At 43.2% G+C, this 21,103-nt stretch overlaps 1 protein-coding gene across 5 annotated transcripts in view; it reads right to left on the bottom strand.

Moving 5' to 3' along the window:
• The window catches only part of vit (vitrin), a 197,365-nt gene extending 177,640 nt beyond the window's left edge, over positions 1–19,725 (bottom strand). For 3 of the 5 annotated variants that reach the window (XM_068020391.1, XM_068020408.1, XM_068020401.1), the window contains exon 1: positions 19,438–19,725. The gene's annotated coding sequence lies outside the window, so the exon portion shown is untranslated. The remainder of the gene's footprint in view (positions 1–19,437) is intronic. The other 2 variants (XM_068020413.1, XM_068020424.1) reach the window with 1 other exon arrangement.
• Between the last annotated feature and the right edge of the window lie 1,378 nt (positions 19,726–21,103).

Here is a 21,103-nt window from a genome sequence, read left to right as displayed (position 1 = left end):
ATCGTCCAGCACAGCTCAATACAACACACCCCAACATAGTCCAGCACAGCTCAATACAACAAACGCAACATAGTCCAGCACAGTTCAATACAACACACCCCAACATAGTCCAGCACAGCTCAATACAACACACCCCAACATAGTCCAGCACAGCTCAATACAACACACCGCAACATAGCCCAGCACAGTTCAATACAACATACCCCAACATAGTCCAGCATAGCTCAATACAACACACCACAACATAGCCCAGCACAGCTCAATACAACACACCCCAACATAGCCCTGCACAGCTCAATACAACACAAACACAACATAGCCCAGCACAGTTCAATACAACACACCCCAACATAGTCCAGCATAGCTCAATACAACACACCACAACATAGCCCAGCACAGCTCAATACAACACACCCCAACATAGTCCAGCACAGCTCAGTGCAACACAAACGCAACATAGTCCAGCACAGCTCAATACAACAGAAACGCAACATAGTCCAGCACAGCTCAATAAAACACAAACGCAACATACTCCAGCACAGCTCAATACAACACAAACACAACATAGCACAGTTCAATACAACAAATGCAACAAAGCCCAGCACAGCTCAATACAACACACCCCAACATAATCCAGCATAGCTCAATACAACACACCCCAACATCGTCCAGCACACCTCAATACAACACAAACACAACATAGCACAGCTCAATACAACAGAAACGCAACATAGTCCAGCACAGCTCAAGACAACAAACGCAACATAGTCCAGCACAGCTCAATAAAACACAAACGCAACATACTCCAGCACAGCTCAATACAACAGAAACGCAACATAGTCCAGCACAGCTGAAAACAACAAATGCAACAAAGCCCAGCATAGCTCAATACAACACACCCCAACATAGCCCAGCACAGCTCAATACAACACACCCCAACATAGTCCAGCATAGCTCAATACAACACACCGCAACATAGCCCAGCACAGCTCAATACAACACACCCCAACATAGTCCAGCACAGCTCAGTGCAACACAAACGCAACATAGTCCAGCACAGCTCAATACAACACAAACACAACATAGTCCAGCACAGCTCAATACAACACACCCCAACAGAGCCCTGCACAGCTCAATACAACACAAACACAACATAGTCCAGCACAGTTCAATACAACACACCCCAAATAGTCCAGCACAGTTCAATTCAACACAAACACAACATAGTACAGCACAGTTCAATACAACACACCCCAACATAGTCCAGCACAGCTCAATACAACACAAACGCAACATAGTCCAGCACAGTTCAATACAACACACCCCAACATAGTCCAGCACAGCTCAATACAACAAACGCAACATAGTTCAGCACAGCTCAATACAACACACCCCAACATAGTTCAGCACAGCTCAATACAACACACCCCAACATAGTCCAGCATAGCTCAATACAACACACCCCAACAGAGCCCAGCACAGCTCAATGCAACAAAAACACAACATCGTCCAGCACAGCTCAATACAACACACCCCAACATAGTCCAGCACAGCTCAATACAACAAACGCAACATAGTCCAGCACAGCTCAATACAACACACCCCAACATAGTCCAGCACAGCTCAATACAACACACCCCAACATAGTTCAGCACAGCTCAATACAACACACCCCAACATAGTCCAGCACAGCTCAATACAACACACCCCAACATAGTCCAAAATAGCTCAATACAACACACCGCAACATAGCCCAGCACAGCTCAATACAACACACCCCAACATAGTCCAGCACAGCTCAATGCAACACAAACGCAACATAGTCCAGCACAGCTCAATAAAACACAAACGCAACATAGTCCAGCACAGCTCAATAAAACACAAACGCAACATAGTCCAGCACAGCTCAATACAACACAAACACAACATAGTCCAGCACAGCTCAATACAACACAAACACAACATAGCCCAGCACAGCTCAATAAAACACAAACGCAACATAGTCCAGCACAGCTCAATACAACACACCCCAACATACTCCAGCACAGCTCAATACAACAGAAACGCAACATAGTCCAGCACAGCTCAATACAACACACCCCAACATAGTCCAGCACAGTTCAATACAACACACCCCAACATAGTTCAGCACAGCTCAATACAACACACCCCAACATAGTCCAGCACAGCTCAATACAACACACCCCAACATAGTCCAAAATAGCTCAATACAACACACCGCAACATAGCCCAGCACAGCTCAATACAACACACCCCAACATAGTCCAGCACAGCTCAATGCAACACAAACGCAACATAGTCCAGCACAGCTCAATAAAACACAAACGCAACATAGTCCAGCACAGCACAATACAACACAAACACAACATAGTCCAGCACAGCTCAATACAACACACCCCAACATAGCCCAGCACAGCTCAATACAACACAAACACAACATAGTCCAGCACAGCTCAATACAACACAAACACAACATAGTGCAGCACAGCTCAATACAACACAAACACAACATAGTCCAGCACAGCTCAATACAACACAAACACAACATAGTCCAGCACAGCTCAATACAACACAAACACAACATAGTCCAGCACAGTTCAATACAACACACCCCAACATAGTCCAGCACAGCTCAATACAACACAAACGCAACATAGCCCAGCACAGCTCAATCGAACACACCCCAACATAGACCAGCACAGCTCAATACAACACAAACACAACATAGCCCAGCACAGCTCAATACAACACACCCCAACATAGTCAAGCACAGCTCAATACAACACACCCCAACATAGTCCAGCACAGCTCAATACAACACAAACGTAACAGAGTCCAGCACAGCTCAATACAACACAAACACAACATAGCCCAGCACAGCTCAATACAACACACCCCAACATAGTCCAGCACAGCTCAATACAACACAAACGCAACATAGTCCAGCACAGCTCAATACAACACAAACGCAACATAGTCCAGCACAGCTCAATACAACACAAACGCAACATAGTCCAGCACAGCTCAATGCAACACAAACGCAACATAGTCCAGCACAGCTCAATACAACACAAACGCAACATAGTCCAGCACAGCTCAATACAACACAAACACAACATAGCCCAGCACAGCTCAATACAACACAAACACAACATAGCCCAGCACAGCTCAATACAACACAAACACAACGTAGTCCAGCACAGCTCAATACAACACAAACACAACATAGCCCAGCACAGCTCAATACAACACAAGCACAACATAGTCCAGTACAGCTCAATACAACACACCCCAACATAGTCCAGCACAGCTCAATACAACAAACCCCAACATAGTCCAGCACAGCTCAATACAACACAAACACAACATAGCCCAGCAAAGCTCAATACAACACAAAGACAACATAGTCCAGCACAGCTCAATACAACACACCCCAACATAGTCCAGCACAGCTCAATACAACACAAACACAACATAGTCCAGCACAGCTCAATACAACACACCCCAACATAGTCCAGCACAGCTCAATACAACACAAACACAACATAGCCCAGCACAGCTCAATACAACACAAACACAACATAGTCCAGCACAGCTCAATACAACACACCCCAACATAGTCCAGCACAGCTCAATACAACACAAACACAACATAGCCCAGCACAGCTCAATACAACACAAACACAACATAGTCCAGCACAGCTCAATACAACACACCCCAACATAGTCCAGCACAGCTCAATACAACACACCCCAACATAGTCCAGCACAGCTCAATACAACACAAACACAACATAGTCCAGCACAGCTCAATACAACACAAACACAACATAGTCCAGCACAGCTCAATACAACACAAACACAACATAGTCCAGCACAGCTCAATACAACACAAACACAACATAGTCCAGCACAGCTCAATACAACACAAACACAACATATTCCAGCACAGCTCAATACAACACAAACACAACATAGCCCAGCACAGCTCAATACAACACACCCCAACATAGCCCAGCACAGCTCAATACAACACACCCCAACATAGTCCAGCACAGCTCAATACAACACAAACACAACATAGTCCAGCACAGCTCAATACAACACAAACACAACATAGCCCAGCACAGCTCAATACAACACAAACACAACATAGCCCAGCACAGCTCAATACAACACACCCCAACATAGTCCAGCACAGCTCAATACAACACAAACACAACATAGTCCAGCACAGCTCAATACAACACAAACACAACATAGCCCAGCACAGCTCAATACAACACAAACACAACATAGTCCAGCACAGCTCAATAGGAACAGGAAGAAGCCATTTAGCCCCTCGACCCTGTTCCATCATTCAATAAAATCATTGCTGATCTGTGACCCAACTCCATATACCTGCCTTTGCCTCAGATCCTTTCATACCTTCAGCTAACAAAAGTCTTATCAATCTCAGATTTAAAATTAACAATTGATCCAGCATCAATTGCCATTTGTGGAAGAAAGTTCCAAACTTCAACCGCCCTTTGCGTGTAGGTCTTTCCTAATTTCACTCCTGAAAGGTCTGGCTCTATTTTTTATACGATATTCCCTAGTCCTAGACTACCCAACCAGCAAATAGTTTCTCTCTATCTACCCTATCTGTTACTCTTGATTTCTTGAAAACTTCAATTAAATCACCCCTTAACCTTCTAAATTCCAGGAAATACAACCCTAGTTTGTGTAATCTCTCCCTACAACTTAACTCTTGGAGTCCAGATATCAGTCTGGTGAATCTATGCTGCACTCCCTCCCAGGTCAATATATCCTTCGTAAGGTGCCCAGAAATGCTCACAGTATTTCAGGTACGGTCTAAGCAGGGCTTTGCATAACTGAAGCAGGACTTCTACCCCCTTGTATTCTAGCCCTCCGGATATAAAGGTCAGAATTCCATTAGCTTTTTGATTATTTTCTCTACCTGTTCATGACATTTTAATGATCAGTGTACCTGGATCCCCAGAGTCTTTTTGGACCTCCATTGTTTCTAGCTTTTCACCATTTAGAAAGTATCCTTTTTAGGTCTAAAGTGAATGATTTCACATTTGCCTATACTGAAATCCATTTGCCCCCACCGTTTTGCTCATTCACTTAATCAATATCTCTTTGCAATGTTATGTTTTCAATGCCACCAATCTTCGTGTCATTGGCAAATTTAAACAGGTGGTTTTCTATCCCATTATCCAAGTCGTTAATAAATATGGTGAATAGTCGAGGCCCCAACATCATTCCTTGTGGGACACCACAAGTGACATCCTGCCAATTAGAGGAACTGCCCATTCTCCCTACTCTCTGTCTCTTTCCACTCAGCCAATTTCCTAACCAGGTCAATAATTTGTCTTCAATTCCATGAGCTTCAACATTAGCTAACAGTCTGTCATGAGGGACTTTATCAGATGCCTCTGGAAATCCATTTAAATAACATTCATAGATATTCCCATGTCCACTACTTTAGTCGCCTCTTCAAAAAAGTCAATCAAATTCCTCAGGAATGACCTACCCTTTACAAATCCTTGCTGGGTCTCTCTGATCAGCTGAAAAATTTTGAGGTTTTCAGTCACCCTATCCTTACTTAAAGATTTTAGTAATTTCCTGACAACAGATGTTATGCTAACTGATCTATCATTCCCTGGTTTCCCACTCTCAACTTTCTTAAATTATGGAGTGACATGCACAATTTTCCAATCTAAAGGAATGGTTCCCAGGTCAAGATAATTTTGGAAGATTATAGTCAGGACATCTACAATGTTCTCACTTAGTTCCTTTAAAACCCTGGGATGGAAACCATCTGGTCCTGGGGATTTGTTACTCTTTAGTGCCATTATTTTCTCCATTACTATTATTGTGCTCTGTTAATTTTGTTGAGTCCCTGTCCCTGTCCCTGTTCAGTATTCATTTCCTTGGGATTTCTGGCATTCTGACCTCTTCCTCTACTATAGATACTGAAGCAAAGTAATTATTCGACATGTCCGCCATTGACTTATTTTCATCGACAATCTCACTGTTATCAGTTTCCAAGGGGCCCACATTGCTCCCGACGACCCTCTTTTTCTGAAAATAATTGTAAAAATTTTTGTGCTGATTCTGATACCTCTTGTAAGTTCATTTTCATACTCCCTTTTTGTAGCTCTTACTATCTGTTTTGTCGCCCTTTGCTGTTCTTTATATTTTTCCCCGTCACCAGGATCTGTGCTTTTTTGCATTTTTGTATACTTTTACTTTTATGTTATCTCTTTTCTTTAGTCATCCAGGGCAGTTCTTATTGCCAAGTAGAGCTCGTGCCAATTAAATTCTTTTTTGAATATCTCCCACTGATCTTCTGTCATTTTACCCATCAACAGATTTGCCCAGTTTACTATGGACAGTCAGTCTCTGTCTCATTCCATTGAAGTCAGTCTTACCCAAGTCCAGAATCCTAGTGGCTCGTTTCTCTCTTTCAAACACTACATTGAACTCAAACATATCATGATTGTTATTAGTTACATATTAACACACAATTAGGTTATTAACTAAATTGGGCTTCGTGCTCAATACTAAATCTAATATGGCATGCCCCTTTGTTGGTTCTAGGACATTTTGCTACAGAAAACTATCCCAAACACATGAAAGAAAGTCACTATCTTTCTGACATGAGTTAGTCTGCTTATCCTAATCTATATGTAAGTTAAAATCCCCCATTAAAACCACCTTGCCTTTACTACATGCTTGTCTAATCTCTGCATTTATACAATCTACCACTTCACAGCTACCAGGGAGCTGATAAACAACTGCTGCAACAGTCTTAAATCCTTTTCTATTTAGTCATTTAGAAATACAGACCTTAAGTATTGCTGAAAATAGAGACATGTTGTCGAAGCTTTTTGTCTTGCACTCATCAGGACAATATGCAAGAATAACCAATGCAAAGGAAAACAACGACTTATACTGCATGAAAAGAGAGTGCTGATTGGTTGGCAAGTGAGCTCTAATTGGTAGAGGCATTGCCATGGAGAATGCACCAGTTTACGGTGACTGACAGTTAACTGCCAAGCTTTGTTTGAAATTTAAACCAGGCAACTTGACTCTGATTGGTCAAGGCATTGCCCTGAGGAATGAACCAGTGAATGGCTGTCACTTATTTTGTTCAGCTGAAACAGGTGCAATGTGTGTACTTGTTCTTTCTGTCTGCAAAGAACACAGGGCCCTGTGTATTAATATATGTAGCTTCCAATACGTGCCACACTGCGAGCCCTACTGACAATCTTAAATTGGTTGTCAGCGTAATTCTTAGCATACTGCAGATTATTTAGCAAATGTGTTGAATCGCAGAATCACATCTAATGATGGACACTGTGTTTTGAGTTTTGCAAGCAAGGGCTGGTTGTGTACGGCCTGTACCTTGCCCATTCAGCATCTACCCTGTCAAGCCCTCTAAGAAATCTATATGTTTCAATGAGATCACCTCACCTCTTCTGAACTCCAGAGCCATTCGTTAATTGATGGAGCTGTCTGGTAGTACATCCTACCAGGTATGCTGTGCTGTAGGCACCACAGTTAAGTAGATAAGTAGATCTGAATGGTGAATGATTTGATTGGAATTGTGTCAGCTGTAAAATAGGATTAGGAACACTTGTCTTTTAATGAAGCCTGAAAGGGCTCATTTTTAGCTGCTTTGTGTGTCCTATCTCTGAGTCAGTAACAGTTTGGAGTAAGTCATGTGTTAAATCAACCATCGCCTTGGAAACAGCTGGTAAGGCAGAATATAAATGGCCATTTATTTCGGTTACTTCTAAGCAATGTGGAGTTCAACCTTTCTCTTATAGAAGTGAGTCGTCCATTTACTGGGGAGCTGTTTAAAGTTGTGTGATAATAGCCATGGTGACTGAGTTAATGGTTAAGGGCTTCCTGTGCTGTGATAGTTTAAACTCTTTCGGAGTAGGAACAGACTGGATGTTGGGTGGTTCTTTAGTTCCCAGAGAGTAGTGAGCCTCTGGAATGTATTGCTGGTTAGTGTGGTGGGTGCTGACTCACTGTTTGCCTCCAAAAGGCAGCTGGACCAGTTCTGACTGGGACAGAGATCACATCAAATCAAAGGTCTTTAAGGATAATACTTGGTCCATGTGATCATCTATATCTGATTAAGTTGAAGATGCAGGCTGTGTTTCAGCTCAAGACTGGATAAAGGGAACTGAAGGCAACCTTGGGGTGAACTTTCAACGTACAAAAGGAGTGAAGGAGGAAAACAAAAGGGAAAGAGAGAGGATAAAGAGGAAGCTTCATCAATAAGAGTGGCCTTTTTATCCAGGCTTAGTTAGTGGTTTGCCAGTTCTGCGAAGCACCTTTCACAACATTAGGACATCCCAAAGCATTTTACAGCCAGTGAATTACTTTTAAAGTGTTGTCACTGTAGAAATGTAGCAGCCAATTTGCACACAGCAAGCTCTCACAAACAGCAATGAGATAGTGACCAGACAATCTGTTTTAATGATGTTGGTTGAGAAATAAACATTGGTCAGGACACCAGAGAGCACACCCCAGCTCTTTTTTCAAGTGGTGTCATGGGATCTTTTACATCAACCTGAGAAGGCAGATGGGGCTTTGTTTCAATGCCTCATCTGAAAGACAACACCTCCCACAGTGTAGCACTCCTGTTGTACTGCACTAGGAGTATCAGTCTAGATTACATGCTTGTGGGGCTTGAACCCAAAACCTTCCGATTCAGGGATGATATAGCTACCCAGTGAGCCAAAGGCCACATATGGCTAAGTTATGTCTTCATATGGCAGATAGAGAGAATGCGAAGGTCAGGCATGAAAGGGAATCCCACAAGTGACAATCAGTCCTACTCCAGGTGGCAGGCATATTGCCATTAAACAGCAATTGAACCTGCGCCTATGAGACTTACCATCTGGTCCATGAAGATCTCCAGCAATACTCAGCCTTTAACATAGGAGATCATCACTGCCCTCAACACTATGCTACAGGGATCTTCCACAGGAACAGGAGTAGGCCATTCAGGCCCTTGAGCCAATTCCACTATGCTATTATCTAGAGGTTGATCTATACCTCAACTCCACTTTCCCACTTTTGATCCATATCCGTTGATCCTCTGGCCTAACATACATCAGTCTGGAAAGTTCCAATTGACCTCCAACATCCACAGCTTTATGGAGGACAGAGTTCCAGATTTCCACTACCCGTCATGTGGGGAGCGTCCCGGCATCGCCCCTAAATCTTCTAGCTCTAATTTTAAGGTTCTGTCCCCTTGTTCTGGACGCCCCTGCACTCCCCCCACCAGTGGAAATAGTTTCTCTCTATCTACCCTATCAAATCCCTTTGACATCCGATCACTGGAGCTATGTTAGAGGTCAGCTGCTCTTTGCTGCTCCGTTCAGGAGGTGGTCGAGGTTGTGGGTTCTGCAGCTCAGCAAGAACCAGTTTCGGACCTCCCACAACACGCAGAAGTCAATGGAGGGTCACGACAGGATTGTTAAGAAGCAATCTATCCTCAACAAGATGTAACTTATCCTTGGAAATATCCAACTCAAACTTAATATGGAGACAATATAATTCAGAGAACAAAACAATTTCACACATTTCAGACGATTGCCTATTTATCAAAAATGCTGAAATGAAAAGACACAAATAAAATCAACAACAACTTGCATTCATATAGCACCTTTCACATGGTAAAATGTCCCAAGGTGCTTCAAAGGAGCGTTATCAAATAAAATTTGACACTGTGCCACATAAGGGGATATTAGGCAGGTGATGGAGTTTGGTTTAATGAGCATCTTAAAGGAAGAGAGAGAAATAGAGACGGAGTTTCGGGGGGGAATTCCAGACTTAGGGCCTCGGCAACTGAAGACATGGGCACCGATGGTGGAGCGATAAAAATCAGGGATGCTGAAGAAGCTAGAGTTGCAGGAGTGCGGAGATCTTGGAGGGTTGTAGGGCTGGAGGAGATTGCAGAAATCTTCAAGAAACTTACTGAAAAAGTTCAGAAATATGCCTAGCAGCATATATGGAACTGAGACAAGAAGCCAATGATGATACCAAATGTTCTATTTCAGAATAATGAATATAGCATAGGAACATAGGATCATAGCAGCAGGAGTAGGCTGTTCAGCCCATCGAGCCTGCCCCGCCATTAAATATCATCATGGCTAATCATCCACTTCAATGCCTTTTTCCCACATTATCCCCATAATCCCTTTATGTTATTGATATTTAGAAATCTGTCAATCTTTACTTTAAACATATTCAATGAATGGGCTTCCACAACCCTCTGGGGTAGAGAATTCCAAAGATTCATAACCCTCTGAGTAAAGAAATTTCTCCTCATCTCTGTCCTAAGTGGCTTCCCCCTTATTTTGAAATTGTGTCCCCTGGTTCTAGACACCCCAACCAGGGGAAACATCTTAGCTGTTCATCCCTTTAAGTATTTTGTCGGTTTCAATGCAATCACCTCTCATTCTTCGAAACTCTAGAGAATACAGGCCCAGTTTCCCCAATCTTTCTTCATAGGACAGTCCTGCCATCCCGGGAACAATTCTGGTGAACCTTCGTTGCACTCCCTCTATGGCAATAATATCCTTCCTAAGGTAAGGGGACCAAAACTGCACACAGTACTCCAGATGTGGTCTAACCAAGGTTCTATACAATTGAAGCAAGACTTCACTACTCCTGTACTCAAATCCTCTTGCGATAAAGGCTAATATACCATTAGCCTTCCTAATTGCTTGCTGCACCTGCACGTTAGCTTTCAGTGACTTATTGACAAGGACATTCAGGTACCTTTGTAGATCTACACTTTCTAATCGCTTACCTTTTAAGAAATACTCTGCACATCTATTCCTCCTACCAAAGTGAATAATCTCACATTTTTCCACATTATATTCCATCTGCCACATTCTATCCAAATCCCCTTGAAGCCACTTTGCATCTTCCTCACTACATATTCCCACTTAGTTTTGTGTCATCTGTGAACTTGGAAATATTACGTTTGGTCCCAAATCATTGATATATATTGTGACCAGCTGGGGCCCAAGCATTGATCCCTGCGGTACCCCACTAGTCACAGCCTGCCAACGCGAGAATGACCCGTTTATTCCTACTCTCTGCTTTCTGCCTGTTAACCAATCCTTAATCCATGCCAGTATATTACCTCCTATCCCATGTGCTTTAATTTTGCTAACCAACCTCCTGTGGGGGACTTTATCAAAAGCCTTTTGAAAATCCAAAGTATACCACATCCACCGACTCCCCTTTATCAATTCTGCTAGTAACGTCGTCAAAAAACTCCAACAGGTTCATCAAACATGATTTCCATTCATAAATCCACGTTGACTATGCCCAACCAGATCATTATTATCCAAGTGTCCATTTATCACATCCTTTACAATAGATTCTAGCATTTTCCCAATGACTGATGTTAGGCTAACAGGTCTGTAATTTCCTGTTTTCTCTCTCCCTCCCTTCTTAAATAGTGGGGTGACATTTGCGACCTTCCAATCTGCAGGAACTGTTCCAGTATCTATAATATTTTGGAAGATGATCAATGCATCCACTGTCTCCATAGATACCTCTTTCAACACTCTGGGATGTAGAATATCAGGTCCTGGGGACTTATCAACCTTCAGCCCCATTAATTTCTCCAATACAACCTTCTTACTAATACTAATTTCCTTCAATTCCTCATTCCCCCTAATCCCTTGGTTCTCTAATTCTGGGAGATTTCTTGTATCTTCCTCAGTGAAGACAGACACAAAGTAATCATTTAGCTTCTCTGCCATTTCTCTATTCTCCATTAGAAATTCTCCTGACTCTGCCTGTAATGGACCCACATTTATTTTAGCAAAATGTTTCCTTTTTACATACCTGTAGAAGCTTTTACAATCCATTTTTATATTTTTGCTAGCTTACATTCCTATTCTATTCTCCCTTTCTTTATCAGTTTCTTCGTCTTCCGTTGTTATATTCTAAAATCCTCCCAATCCTCAGGTTTACTACTATTTCTGGCAATTTTATAGGTCTTTTCTTTTAATCCTATACAACCCTTAACTTCCTTTGTTATCCACAGTTGACTGCCTTTACTTTGGGGGTTTTTGTGCCTTGAAGGAATTTATAGTTGCTGTAAACTATATAATATTTCTTTAAAGACTATTCATTGCCTATGTGCTGTCATACCTTTTAATGTATTTTCCCAATCCACTTCAGCCAATTTGCTCCTCATACCTTCATAATTTCCTTTGTTCAAATTTAACACCCTGGCTTCAGATTCAACTACCTCACTTTCAAACATAATGTAAAATTCTATCATGTTATGGTCACTCATCCCTAAATCCATCTTTTACAACAAGTTTATTAATTAGCCCTTTCTCATAAAACATAAAACTAGATCTAAAAATACCCTGTTCTCTAGTCGGTTCCTCAACATACTGTTCTAGAAAACCATCCCTAACACACTCCAGAAACCTGTCCTCCACGGCATTAGTGCTCATTAGGTTTACCCAGTTCTTTTCTTTCTTTTGGGCCTCCTTATCTCGAGAGACAATGGATACGCGCCTGGAGGTGGTCAGTGGTTTGTGAAGCAGCGCCTGGAGTGGCTATAAAGGCCAATTCTGGAGTGACAGGCTCTTCCACAGGTGCTGCAGAGAAATTTGTTTGTCGGGGCTGTTGCACAGTTGGCTCTCCCCTTGCGCCTCTGTCTTTTTTCCTGCCAACTACTAAGTCTCTTCGACTCGCCACAATTTAGCCCTGTCTTTATGGCTGCCCGCCAGCTCTGGCGAATGCTGGCAACTGACTCCCATGACTTGTGATCAATGTCACACGATTTCATGTCGCGTTTGCAGACGTCTTTATAGCGGAGACATGGACGGCCGGTGGGTCTGATACCAGTGGCGAGCTCGCTGTACAATGTGTCTTTGGGGATCCTGCCATCTTCCATGCGGCTCACATGGCCAAGCCATCTCAAGCGCCGCTGACTCAGTAGTGTGTATAAGCTGGGGGTGTTGGCCGCTTCAAGGACTTCTGTGTTGGAGATATAGTCCTGCCACCTGATGCCAAGTATTCTCCGAAGGCAGCGAAGATGGAATGAATTGAGACGTCGCTCTTGGCTGGCATACGTTGTCCAGGCCTCGCTGCCGTAGAGCAAGGTACTGAGGACACAGGCCTGATACACTCGGACTTTTGTGTTCCGTGTCAGTGCGCCATTTTCCCACACTCTCTTGGCCAGTCTGGACATAGCAGTGGAAGCCTTACCCATGCGCTTGTTGATTTCTGCATCTAGAGACAGGTTACTGGTGATAGTTGAGCCTAGGTAGGTGAACTCTTGAACCACTTCCAGAGCGTGGTCGCCAATATTGATGGATGGAGCATTTCTGACGTCCTGCCCCATGATGTTCGTTTTCTTGAGGCTGATGGTTAGGCCAAATTCATTGCAGGCAGACGCAAACCTGTCGATGAGACTCTGCAGGCATTCTTCAGTGTGAGATGTTAAAGCAGCATCGTCAGCAAAGAGGAGTTCTCTGATGAGGACTTTCCGTACTTTGGACTTCGCTCTTAGACGGGCAAGGTTGAACAACCTGCCCCCTGATCTTGTGTGGAGGAAAATTCCTTCTTCAGAGGATTTGAACGCATGTGAAAGCAGCAGGGAGAAGAAAATCCCAAAAAGTGTGGGTGCGAGAACACAGCCCTGTTTCACACCACTCAGGATAGGAAAGGGCTCTGATGAGGAGCCACCATGTTGAATTGTGCCTTTCATATTGTCATGGAATGAGGTGATGATACTTAGTAGCTTTGGTGGACATCCGATCTTTTCTAGTAGTCTGAAGAGACCACGTCTGCTGACGAGGTCAAAGGCTTTGGTGAGATCAATGAAAGCAATGTAGAGGGGCATCTGTTGTTCACGGCATTTCTCCTGTATCTGACGAAGGGAGAACAGCATGTCAATGGTCGATCTCTCTGCACGAAAGCCACACTGTGCCTCAGGGTAGACGCGCTCGGCCAGCTTCTGGAGCCTGTTCAGAGCGACTCGAGCAAAGACTTTCCCCACTATGCTGAGCAGGGAGATTCCACGGTAGTTGTTGCAGTCACCGCGGTCACCTTTGTTTTTATAGAGGGTGATGATGTTGGCATCGCGCATGTCCTGGGGTACTGCTCCCTCGTCCCAGCACAGGCATAGCAGTTTACCCAGTCTATATGCAGATTTAGGTCACCTATAATTATTGTATTTCCATGCTATATGCTTCTCTAATCTCCTGATTAATGCCATGCCCCACACTACCACTACTGTTTGGTGGCCTATAAGCAACTCCTACCAACGTTTTCTGCCCCTTGTTGTTCTTAGCTCCACCCAAACAGATTCCACATTTTGTTCTTCCAATCTGAGATCCTCCCTTACTAATGTACTGATCCCATCCCTTATTATCAGCGCAACACCACCTCCTTTTCCTTTTTGCCTGTTCATCCCAAATGTCAAATATCCTTGAATATTCAGTTCCCAGTCTTGATTTCCCTGTAGCCATGTTTCCGTTATGGCAATTTGATCATACCCATTTACCTCTATTTGTGCCTTTAAATCATCTACCTTGTTGCGAATGCTGCATGCATTCAGGTCGAGTGTCCTTAAACTTGTCTTCTTGACTTTATTCTGCATTCTATGCCTAGTTGACGTTCACCTTTGTTTCACCTGCCTGCTAATGTCTCTTGCTACTTTTCTACCTCCTGTTACCAGCTTTACTTCCTTAAAATTTAAGCTACCCCTCAGGTTCCCATCCCCCTGACAAGCTAGTTTAAACCCTCCCCAACAGCACTAGCAGATCTCCCTGTGAGGATGTTAGTTCCAGTCCTGTTAAGGTGTAGCCCATCCATCTTGTACAGGTCCCACCTGCCCGTGAACTGGTCCCAATGCCTCAGAAATCTGATGCCCTCCCTCCTACACCAATTCTCCAGCCATGTGTTCAATCGATCAATCCTCCTGTTCCTATGTTCACTAGCACGTGGCACTGGGAGTAATCCTGAGATTACTGCTTTGGAGGTCCTGCTATTTAATTTCCTTCCTAACTCCCAAAAATCTGCTGTCAGGACTTCATCCCTCTTCCTACCTATGTAATTGGCACCAATGTGGACCATGACCTCCCCAGAAGGATGTCCTGCAGCCATTCCGTGACATCCTTGACCCTGGCACCAGGGAGGCAACACACCATCTTCGAGTCACATTTACTGCAACAGAAACACCTGTCTGATCCCCTGACTATTGAATCCCCTATCACTGTTGCTCTTCCACTCTTCTTCCTCCCTTCCTGTGCAGCTGAGCCACCTGTGGTGCTCCAGACTTTGCTCTAGCTGCACTCCCCTGAGGAACCATAGCTCTCACCAGTATCCAAAATGGAAGACCGATTAGCAAGCAAGACAGACTCAGGGGACTCCTGCACTGCCTGCCTGGTTCTCTTAGACTGCCTGGCGGTCACCCATTCCCTCTCTGCCTGCATGCTCCTAACCTGCGGTATGATCACCTCCCCGAACGTGCTAGCCACGTAGTCCTCTGCCTCGTGGATGCACAACAGTGATTCCAGCCGCTGCTCAAGTTCTGAAACCTGGAACTCAAGTTTCTGCAGCCGATAACACTTCCTGCAGATGTGTTCGTCTAGGACACATGGTGCGTCCATGACTTCCCACATACTGCAAGACATACATTCCAATGTGGATATCTCCTTGTCCAATGCTTTTTGAGCCATTAGATTCTACTGGTTTCTACCAGACAATCATGTTTATTTTTGTTGTTGGCTTTGGGGAATGGCCCTTTAAAACTTTTGCATTCTTGCATCTTTTAGCTAAGAACTTTTTTTGCATCATACGATTTTCACGCTGATAGCCAGGAATTGTGGCTAATTTGCAATTTTTCAGATGTGTGTTTTTTTCACAATCAGCTGCACGTAGTTTGAAGTTGCGTTGCAGGAACGTGAAGGGGTTGAAACACTGTCCAGACTGCTCTTGGATGCAGTACCTGCTATGCCCAGAGTGTGGCGCATCTTCCCGAGGCCAACTCAACATGGAAGTTCAATCATTCTCAAACTCTCAATACAGAGCTCTCGGCAACTTGATTCGTGTTTGTACTGATTCAACAGACTCAAAACACCCTCAAGAGTTCAAACGGATATATATAATTCTCTCCCTTTGATATTCTGCTACACATTTTCCCCAACAGACACAATGGACAAGAAAACAAATCCGAGATTGAGATTTTGCAACCATCTTTCATCCACTAACCCATTAAATTACACTTGGCAAATACAACACACAGAAATACAGAGACACAGACAGAAATACAAAACACAGAAATACAGGGAACAGACAGAAATACAAAACACAGAAATATAGAGACACAGAAATACAGAGACACAGAAATACAGAGAACAGACAGAAATACAACACACAGAAATACAGAGAACAGACAGAAATACAAAACACAGAAATATAGAGACACAGACAGAAATACAAAACACAGAAATACAGAGAACAGACAGAAATACAAAACACAGAAATACAGAGGACAGAAGTACAAAACACAGAAGTACAGAGACAGACAGAAATACAACACACAGAAACACAGAGACACAGAAACACAGACAGAAATACAAAACACAGAAATACAGAGACACAGACAGAAATACAAAACACAGAAATACAGAGAACAGACAGAAATACAAAACACAGAAATACAGAGAACAGACAGAAGTACAAAACACAGAAATACAGAGAACAGACAGAAATACAAAACACAGAAATACAGAGGACAGACAGAAATACAAAACACAGAAATGCAGAGACACAGACAGAAATACAAAACACAGAAATACAGAGAACAGACAGAAATACAAAACACAGAAATACAGAGAACAGACAGAAATACAAAACACAGAAATACAGAGGACAGACAGAAATACAAAACACAGAAATGCAGAGACACAGACAGAAATACAAAACACAGAAATACAGAGAACAGACAGAAATACAACACACAGAAATACAGAGACACAGAAACACAGACAGAAATACAAAACACAGAAATACAGAGAACAGACAGAAATACAAAACACAGAAATACAGAGACACAGAAATACAGAGAACAGACAGAAATACAACACACAGAAATACAGAGAACAGACAGAAATACAAAACACAGAAATACAGAGACACAGACAGAAATACAAAACACAGAAATACAGAGAACAGACAGAAATACAAAACACAGAAATACAGAGGACAGACAGAAATACAAAACACAGAAATGCAGAGACACAGACAGAAATACAAAACACAGAAATACAGAGAACAGACAGAAATACAAAACACAGAAATACAGAGGACAGACAGAAATACAAAACACAGAAATACAGAGAACAGACAGAAATACAAAACACAGAAATACAGAGGACAGAAGTACAAAACACAGAAGTACAGAGACAGACAGAAATACAACACACAGAAACACAGAGACACAGAAACACAGACAGAAATACAAAACACAGAAATACAGAGACACAGACAGAAATACAAAACACAGAAATACAGAGAACAGACAGAAGTACAAAACACAGAAATACAGAGAACAGACAGAAATACAAAACACAGAAATACAGAGGACAGACAGAAATACAAAACACAGAAATATAGAGACACAGACAGAAATACAAAACACAGAAATACAGAGAACAGACAGAAATACAAAACACAGAAATACAGAGGACAGAAGTACAAAACACAGAAGTACAGAGACAGACAGAAATACAACACACAGAAACACAGAGACACAGAAACACAGACAGAAATACAAAACACAGAAATACAGAGACACAGACAGAAATACAAAACACAGAAATACAGAGAACAGACAGAAGTACAAAACACAGAAATACAGAGAACAGACAGAAATACAAAACACAGAAATACAGAGGACAGACAGAAATACAAAACACAGAAATGCAGAGACACAGACAGAAATACAAAACACAGAAATACAGAGAACAGACAGAAATACAAAACACAGAAATACAGAGAACAGACAGAAATACAAAACACAGAAATACAGAGGACAGACAGAAATACAAAACACAGAAATGCAGAGACACAGACAGAAATACAAAACACAGAAATACAGAGAACAGACAGAAATACAGAGACACAGAAACACAGACAGAAATACAAAACACAGAAATACAGACAGAAATACAAAACACAGAAATACAGAGAACAGACAGAAATACAAAACACAGAAATACAGAGACACAGAAATACAGAGAACAGACAGAAATACAACACACAGAAATACAGAGAACAGACAGAAATACAAAACACAGAAATACAGAGACACAGACAGAAATACAAAACACAGAAATACAGAGAACAGACAGAAATACAAAACACAGAAATACAGAGGACAGAAGTACAAAACACAGAAGTACAGAGACAGACAGAAATACAACACACAGAAATACAGAGACACAGAAACACAGACAGAAATACAAAACACAGAAATACAGAGACACAGACAGAAACACGAAACACAGAAATACAGAGACACAGACAGAAACACGAAACACAGAAATACAGAGAACAGACAGAAATACAACACACAGAAATACAGAGAACACAAATACAGAGACACAGACAGAAACACAAAATACAGACAGAAATACAACACACAGAAATACAGAGAACAGACAGAAACACAAAACACAGAAATGCAACACACAGAAATACAGAGACACAGACAGAAACACAAAATACAGACAGAAATACAACACAGAAATACAGAGGACAGACAGAAATACAACACAGACTGAAACACAACACACAGTAAAACAGACACAGGCAGAAATACAGTCACAAACACACAGAAATACAGTGACAGATAGAAATATAGACAGACACACAGGCCAGAAATGGAATGAGGCACACAGAAATACAGATGCAGTCAGAAATGCACAGACATTGAAATACAGACAGAAATATAAATACACAAAAATACAGACATATAGACAGAGAAACACAGAAACGGACAGAGACACAAATACACACAGATACACAGAAATACAAAGACACAAATATACAGACAGAGACACGCACAGAGACACACAAGTAACTCAGATATCAGGTGTGTCGCCGGTTGTGTGAGTTTCTTGAATTAGATTGAAATGCTATTCTTTCAATCATGGGCTCACTCACTGAAGCGGCTAAGCAGCTTAAGATAGAAACATAAATGCCATAAACTCACGAGGCAATGCACAGTTTGACTTTGTTTGAGCTGAAGATTCTGCAACTGGATAAAATGCACGCATCGGCATCCCGATGCAAAATGAACAGAAGCTGAGATAGGGATGAAGCCAGACTCACCAATGCAGTGCCCTGGATTGGGAGACTTCTGTGTTTTAGGGACTCCGCTCCACATTATTTACACCCCCGGCTCAGCTCGGCACACTTCCCGGGGGCTGAACACATCCAAACCTGGCGAGCTCGGGACGATTGGCAGCTCCGAGAGTCTGGGAGTGAGTGGGAAGGAGGCACAGTGGAGGAGAGCGCGGGGAGGGGACTGCTCCCCACACCGTGCGCCCAGGGCTTGCACTGCAGCAAGGGCAGCCCAGCGTGCATCAAGAACAACCTCCTGGACCACAGCAGCCGCACCAGAACCCACAGGGACAGGGCAGAGTGCTCAGCACCTGCAACACCAGCAGCAGCTCCGTAACACCAGCAGCAGCAACTGTAACACCAGCAGCAGCTCCATAACACTAGCAGCAGCACCTGTAACATGAGCAGCAGCTCCAGTAAGACCACCAGCAGCTCCAGTAACACCAGCAGTAGTGTCAGTAAGACCAACAGTAGCTCCAGTAACACCAGCAGCAGGTCAGTAAGACCAGCAGCAGGTCCAGTAAGACCAGCAGTAGCTCCAGTAACACCAGCAGTAGGTCGGTAAGACCAGCAGCAGGTCCAGTAAGACCAGCAGTAGCTCCAGTAACACCAGCAGGTCCAGTAAGACCAGCAGTAGTATCAGTAAGACCAGCAGTAGCTCCAGTAAGACCAGCAGCAGGTCGGTAAGACCAGCAGCAGGTCCAGTAAGACCAGCAGTAGCTCCAATAACACCAGCAGGTCCAGTAAGACCAGCAGTAGTATCAGTAACACCAGTAGCAGGTCAGTAAGACCAGCAGCAGGTCAGTAAGACCAGCAGTAGCTCCAGTAACACCAGCAGCAGGTCCAGTAACACCAGCAGCAGGTCCAGTATGACCAGCAGCAGGCCCAGTAACACCAGCAGCAGGTCCAGCAACACCAGCAGCAGGTCCAGTATGACCAGCATCAGGTCCAGTAAGACCAGCAGTCGCTCCAGTAAGACCAGCAGCAGGTCCAGTAACACCAGCAACAGGTCCAGTATGACCAGCATCAGGTCCAGTAAGACCAGCAGCAGGTCCAGTAACACCAGCAGCAGGTCCAGTAACACCAGCAACAGGTCCAGTATGACCAGCATCAGGTCCAGTAAAACCAGCAGTAGCTCCAGTAAGACCAGCATCAGGTCCAGTAAGACCAGCAGTAGCTCCAGTAAGACCAGCAGCAGGTCCAGTAACACCAGCAGCAGCTGCAGTGCTAACACCAATAATACCTAACACCAGAATGGAACAAGGGCTGCAAGGATTCAATGATGTGACTCGGTTAAATTGACTTGGCTTCTATTCCCTTGAGTGTTGGAGAGTAAGGGGAAATCTAATTGAGGTGTTTAAGATGATTAAAGGAGTTGATAGGGTAGTTAGGAGAGAAACTATTGCCTCTGATGGAGAGTCCAGAACAAGGAGGAATGCCTTAAAATTAGAGCTAGACCGTCAGGGGTGATGTCTGGAAGCACTTGCTCCCACAAAGGGTAGTAGAAATCTGGCAAACTCTGCCCAAGTAAAGCTGTTGAGGCTGGGAGGGGGCATTCAACTGAAAATTTCAAAACTGAGCTTGATAGATTTTTGTTGGGTAAGGGCATGAAAGGTTAGGGAACCAAGGTGGGCAAATGGAGTTTGGGTACAGA

The sequence above is a fragment of the Heterodontus francisci genome, chromosome 3 (genome assembly GCF_036365525.1).
Source record: "Heterodontus francisci isolate sHetFra1 chromosome 3, sHetFra1.hap1, whole genome shotgun sequence".
In the NCBI taxonomy this organism is placed as follows: domain Eukaryota; kingdom Metazoa; phylum Chordata; class Chondrichthyes; order Heterodontiformes; family Heterodontidae; genus Heterodontus; species Heterodontus francisci.
Note: the sequence above shows the minus strand (reverse complement) of the source record. Positions and strands in the feature narration are given on the sequence as shown.